Source organism: Myotis brandtii, unplaced genomic scaffold (assembly GCF_000412655.1).
Source record: "Myotis brandtii unplaced genomic scaffold, ASM41265v1 scaffold320, whole genome shotgun sequence".
NCBI classification, from domain to species: domain Eukaryota; kingdom Metazoa; phylum Chordata; class Mammalia; order Chiroptera; family Vespertilionidae; genus Myotis; species Myotis brandtii.
In genome coordinates, this window is record NW_005362270.1 from 1,461,712 (window position 1) to 1,467,833 (window position 6,122).

Consider the following 6,122-nt stretch of genomic DNA (forward strand, 5'->3'; position numbering starts at 1 on the left):
AGCTGAAAAGCTGCAACAGGTACATTTCCATAGAATGAGGGAGCTGGGAACAGCAAAAGGTCTATATTTACAAAATAAAGAGAAGGAAGCCCTTCATCCAGAAGGAGGAGAAGAAAGCCCAAAGGGAATAGGAAAACAATAAGGAAAGAGGTGGGGAGAACCTCACATGTCTCATGTGAGGTTCTACCTTTGAGCTCAGGAGTTACTATAGTAACCAGTCAAGGGAATAGTGGCCAATCAGAGGGGATATCAAGGCACAAGGATCTGTAGACTTTGTAAGCCATAGGGAAAAGGAACTCAGTGGGATCCTTTCCCCCTCCCCAAGTGGGAGTCCATTCTGTGGGACTCTTTCCCTCTCCCCACGTGGGAGTCTGTATTTGTTCTTTAATAAATTTCCACCTTTACTATACCATCTTCTGTCCGTGGATTCATTCTTCGACTCCGGCAGACAAAGAATCTGGGTTCCAGTCCAAAATTTCCATTTCAGTAAAAGAGTAGTTGAGGAAAGATCTGTTCCTGGGAGAGGTGAAACATGCCATAGCTGTCCCAGGTGCTAATGTCCTCAGAGGAAGAATTAAAAAAGACATTCTGAAATCATGCAGTTGGCATCAAGTTAAAATGTTGAAAAGGTCTACAAAGCTGGCTTCATTCAACAGAAAATACGGTATGTGGAGTCCTATGTCCATGATCCCCTTACAGCTGCCCTTGGGGAGCTTGAGCTGCAACGCTAGGACTTCCAAACTTAACTCCCGTCTTCCAGGCTGGGAGCTTGCCTGACCTGGGTTCCACTGCTGGCCCTGCAGTTTACCAGTTGTGAGAATGTCGGAGACCCAATTTCTCTGCATCTCATTTTTCTTATGTGTAAATGACTATGATTATGATCCATCAAATAGGATGATTAAATGAGAAGAATGATCCACAGTGCTTATTCTCTGCTAGGACTTCCAAACTTACCCCACTTAACTCCCATCTTCCAGGCCGGGAGCTTGCCTGACCTGGGTTCCACTGCTGGCCCTGCATTTTACCAGTTGTGAGAATGTGGGAGACCCAATTTCTCTGCATCTCATTTTTCTTATGCGTAAATGACTATGAGTATGATCCATCAAATAGGATGATTAAATGAGAAGAATGATCCACAGTGCTTATTCTCAATAATTTTAGAGAAGTAGGTTTCTTAATCAACAATCTAATGAATTTACTCTTTGCCCCATTCACACAAGAGGAAAATGAAGCTTAAACCACTTAGCTTCTAAGTGAGGGAGCTGGGATTTAACTCTAGGTCTCTGACTTACTAGTGTCACATAGATGGACTATTGAGTATTTGGTGTGAGGGCAAGGGGAGGGTGTCACAGCATTAGTGGTCCCACAATAGAGCTTTTAAAGAGAACACAATTCCAAGAAGTGCCACTCAACCATTTGGTGTACTTCAGGCATTACATAGCTAGTTTGAGGTTTGAGGTCCCTCAGAAGGAATTGGTTTCTCTGTTTCAGTCCTGAGCTTTGTTCATTGTGTGGGACTCCTGCGGTGGTAGAGAAAGCACAATGTTATTCATTCAACAAACATTTGCTGATTGTTGTGTGCTTTGCCCTTCTATTGGGGTTTTACAAATGACCTGGCCTGGTCTCTTACAGCTTAAAAGGGCTGGACATTTGGATGCTAGGATCTTAGTCCTGCCTGGGGCTACAAGTTCTAAATAGCTGTGTGATTATGGAGAAATCAGACAGGAAATTCTCTCAAGGCCCTCTCAACTATTAGTGAATCGATAGTTGGGACCAGAGTTTAAGAACTGGTATGCTCATAGTGTGTGGGCAGTGGTGCCAGGGATTGCAAAACTGGCACTTTCCCCTCCCCCTAACCCCCAGGAAGGCCATACTATATGATCACCTGTCAGATAGCAAAGCCAGCGAACCCTGGGATGCTTCAGCTGGAGTGCTGAGAGTTCACCATGTCCTCCCCTAAACAACAGAGTAGACTGGGGCCCAGAGAAGGGACTTGCTCAAGATTATCTTCTTACCAGAAGAGAGGCCAAACCAGGCTTCCTGTTCCAGCCCAGAGCTGCTTTCTAGAACTGCACTGTGACCCCCTGTTTTGGGCCTGTGCATGAGCCAGCCCACCTCTCTAGAGGCAAGGCTTGGGAGTTAGGTAAACCGAGTGCTGGGCTTTGATTGCTGGGCAGTGTTAATCAAAGTGGGGTGGGGGAGTAAAGGCAGCAAGGTGAGCTAGTAAAAATACAATGAATTAGTAAATATAGGAGGTCAACAGGTGCATGAGACTTAATAATGGAGAGGCAAAATAGGGAAAAGCAGCCAGCTGAATGGCACTGTTTTGCATTCTCTTGACCACAAATAGGTGAACCAAGACACAGTGAGGTTGACCAAGTAGGGTTAAGGTAGAGGCCAAACTGTTTAAATAACTTCCTGGTCATCTGGCAACTAGGTCTTTTTGCCATGCTAGAGACATTAAAACAAGATCAAGCATGCAAATAAACTAAATGGGAATCAAAGGTATAGGCATAGATCGCTTCTTTTTGGGGAATGATCTAGAAGTTTGTACTCAGAAAGCAAATGAAGAGATAAGGGGAAGAACTTGAATTACACATGAAAGGGTTAAATTGGTCCTGCAAACACACTTGCCTTCCTTCCCATTGACTGTCATAGGCAATCCTATATAATAAAGAGCTAATATGCAAATGGTCGCCACGCCCTCGTGTCCTTGTGCCTTTGCAACCTCGCGCCGGGGCCAGGGGACCTGAGGTCGGGATGGGGGACCTGAGGCCATGCCCCCCACCCCAGCGTCGGGAAGGGGGGGACCTGAGGCTGTGCCGGGAGACCTGAGACTGCACCCCCTGCCCTGCAAGGCTTGACGGGGGTGGGTCTGGCTGGGTCTGGGTCTTGCGTTATTTCGAGGCGTGCGCGGGTGGACGGGGACTTGACTCTGGGTCCCGCAGCGTGCCCCAGACTCTGACAGGAGGGAGATTTTCATATACATTTTACTAATTTTCTTTCATCTCTGACACTTCTATTATAGAGAAAGGGCAAATAGCAATATTAAAATATTTCCTTTAATTCCCTTTTAATGTGCATGAATTTTTGTGCACTGGGCCACTAGTATAGAGAATAAATCCCGTGGTTGTGTGTCCCCATTGTCTCACCTGTTTTACTCAGTAATGTGATTTCTGGAGAGAAAGCAAACTCATTCTCCCAGGACCCTATCTAGTTTGGTTTGGGTTGTGGAAATTTAATCATTGGTTCCCAGATGTTGGTGTGCATCCTGAAGGTCTCTGCCTCTGCTACCTCGCACATTTGGCCAGCACCAGATTGGGAATCCTGGCTCTCAAAAGCAGCAGTCACAACGCGGGGCCAAGGTGGCTGGGCCTGTAGTTCATTCCAGGCCCATCACCTGTACAAGTGTGTTCATTTTGTCCCTTGCCCTTCTTTGAAGTTTCCCCCACGGTGGTGTTTGTGTAGCAGCCTCTGCGCTGCCCCTGGGGAATTTCACCTGCCTTCTGTGATTTTGCGTTTTGCGTATTCATAACCAGGCGCTATGCTTGGTCAGCTAGCCGTGGGGCTGGCAGGCCCTGAGAGACCGCAGAGCCCTGATTCTCCCTTCAGTTCTCTCCCTTTGACTCAGCAGTGCCTCTTTTTATAGAAGACGTGCTGCCCGAATGAACAGAATGAGGTCTTGTCAGACTTCCTTTTATAGCAGGCTTTGCACTGAGACCTTCAGTGGGCGCCAGGAGGCAGTGAGAAGTGAAAGGCACAAGTATGTAATGATTGTGCCGGGCAAGGATTTCCTTACTAGGTGGGCTGGTGTGGCCCCCACACATCCATCCCAATGGTGTCAAAGGTGGGGAACCATGGCTCTCTGCTCCTGTGCCTGGCAGATGCCTCACTGCAACAGAAGACCTGCTGAATCTACCAGACTGGGGGTATACCTCTGTGAGACCCCAGGGACGGTGTCGGGAGCCATGGGCATTTGTATTAATTCCGTGTACATCTTTTGCATGCTTGTTGGTGGACTTAGCAGTAAACCAAAATTTAAGCACACTTAGGTAAAACTGGTGCAGGAGTGGTGTTTGACATAGCCCACTGCTCTTCTCATTCTTTTTCCACTTCCCCTCCTCCTCCTCCTTCTTCTCTTCTTTTCTTCTAGCTCCTCTTCCTCCAGACCCTCCTCTCCTTCCACCCTTCCCTTACTCTCTTCGGTTCTGTACAACTCAAATATTCCTGGGCTATTGTATGTGCAAACAGAATGCACAAACAACCCTCCAATGAAAGTTTTTGAAAGTAATTCTGATTTTTACATGTTTTCCAAGTTGTGGGTTGAATTGTGTCCCCCAAAATTTATAGGTTGAAGTCCTAACCCCTAATACCTCAGATGGGATCTTATTTGGAGATAGAGTCTTTACAGAGGTCAGCAAGTTAAATTGAGGTCATTAGCATGGTCCCTCACCTGATATGACTTATGTCTTTATGAGCAGGGGAAATTTGGACACAAAACATCATGTAAACTTGAAGACATCCATCTGCGAACCAAGTAGGGAGGCCTGGAATAGCTCTTTTCCTCACATCTCTCAGAAGGAACCCAACCTGCCAGCACCTTGACTTTGGACGTCTGGCCTCGAAAACTGGGAGACCAAGCATTTCTGTTGTTGGAGCCGCCCCATGTGTGGTACTTTGTCACGGCAGCCCTAGCAAGACAACATGCAAATATATCAAAGCGGAAGCCAACCCACAACGCTCAGCAATGCTGTTAGAAACCCCCTTCCCATCTTCCTTGTTCATCTTCGTGACGCTCTGGAACTTCTTGATCTCTAAACTCCAAAAACCCTTCCCCACTCTAGCCTGAATGGCTTTTATTCTCCTATCACCTCCTCTCGGAGGGAAATGAAAATATGGAACTTCTCAGACTACACTTGTGTCTTTCCCCCCTCACGATCCTACTGTGTATCCTTTCCCTGTAATAAACCTTTGCTGTGCGTACAACTGTGTGCTGAGTTCCCCACGTCATTCCAGAAAATCTGTGGGCCCCTGACATACTCTCCATGTATTATTTTAAGGTACCGTTACGTTGTGTCTGTTAATATTTTCTGTTTTCTTTGTCAATATTCTTCAGTTCAGCTCCTGTTTAGCAACTCCCATTTACCTCACGGACACTGTTCCAACTATCTTGACACACAGCAACTTCTTTTATCTGTTGAGGTTCCCCTGCAACTCATTTTAACCGAGGCCCACAGAGATGGCGTGGCTCCTCCAAAGCCATGGAGCTGCTGACTGCATAGCGAGCGGGGAGCCAGGGCCACCTGCCTCCACACGAGGAGGGTGACCGACCATCTCCATTGGCCCTTCACTGAGGGCTTCCTGGGACATGGCACTCTGCGTGCTAAAACCAGCATGGTCCGGGGCAAACGGGGACAGGTGGCCACTCTCCTTCAAGTCTACAGCTTTTTTTTACACTTCATCTAACTGGATACTTCTGTTTTCTTAAAGGAGAGCGTGTCCCCATGAGCAGTTGGGCCTATTTAGACCTACATTGGGAGAGCTCAGACACCTGGTCTCTCAAGAACAGCTTCCACGTTCCTTTCCTGAGCGCCCAACTCTCTGCATCTCCCGCTCTGCGGTTGGCTCTTCCCCTTCACACCCTCTCCTCTCCCTGCTCTGCTCGCCACATTTTTCAGCGTTACTGGTTTTAATTTCCTTTACCATCCCCTTTGCAAAAACTTCTTTCCTGATTTAATTATTATTTCTCTTAATTCAATTCCCTTCTCTTGATTGTCGTTAAGCTCCTAAAGTTGTTTCTCCAAAGAATTTCACGGCCAGGCCCTGTGCTTAGAGATTAATCGCCGTCATTTTGCCTTCAAACACAGGTACTTTTTACTGCTCTGTAATTATCCCTGGAAGAAAGGGAAGTAACCATCCTTCTTCCCAGGGCCTGTCTGAGAACGCACACCGCTGGGGGCTGCCTTTGGAGAGAGAGAAAGCCAAGTGTCTGACATTTTTCTTCCACTTTCTACCGTTTTTATTCACAGAACCTAAGAGCAGCCGGACAACCCCAGGCTCTGCAGGAGGGCTCAGGCCCTGCCCAGGGAGGGGGCTTGCAGCCAGCAGCCCAGGCTTGAGGG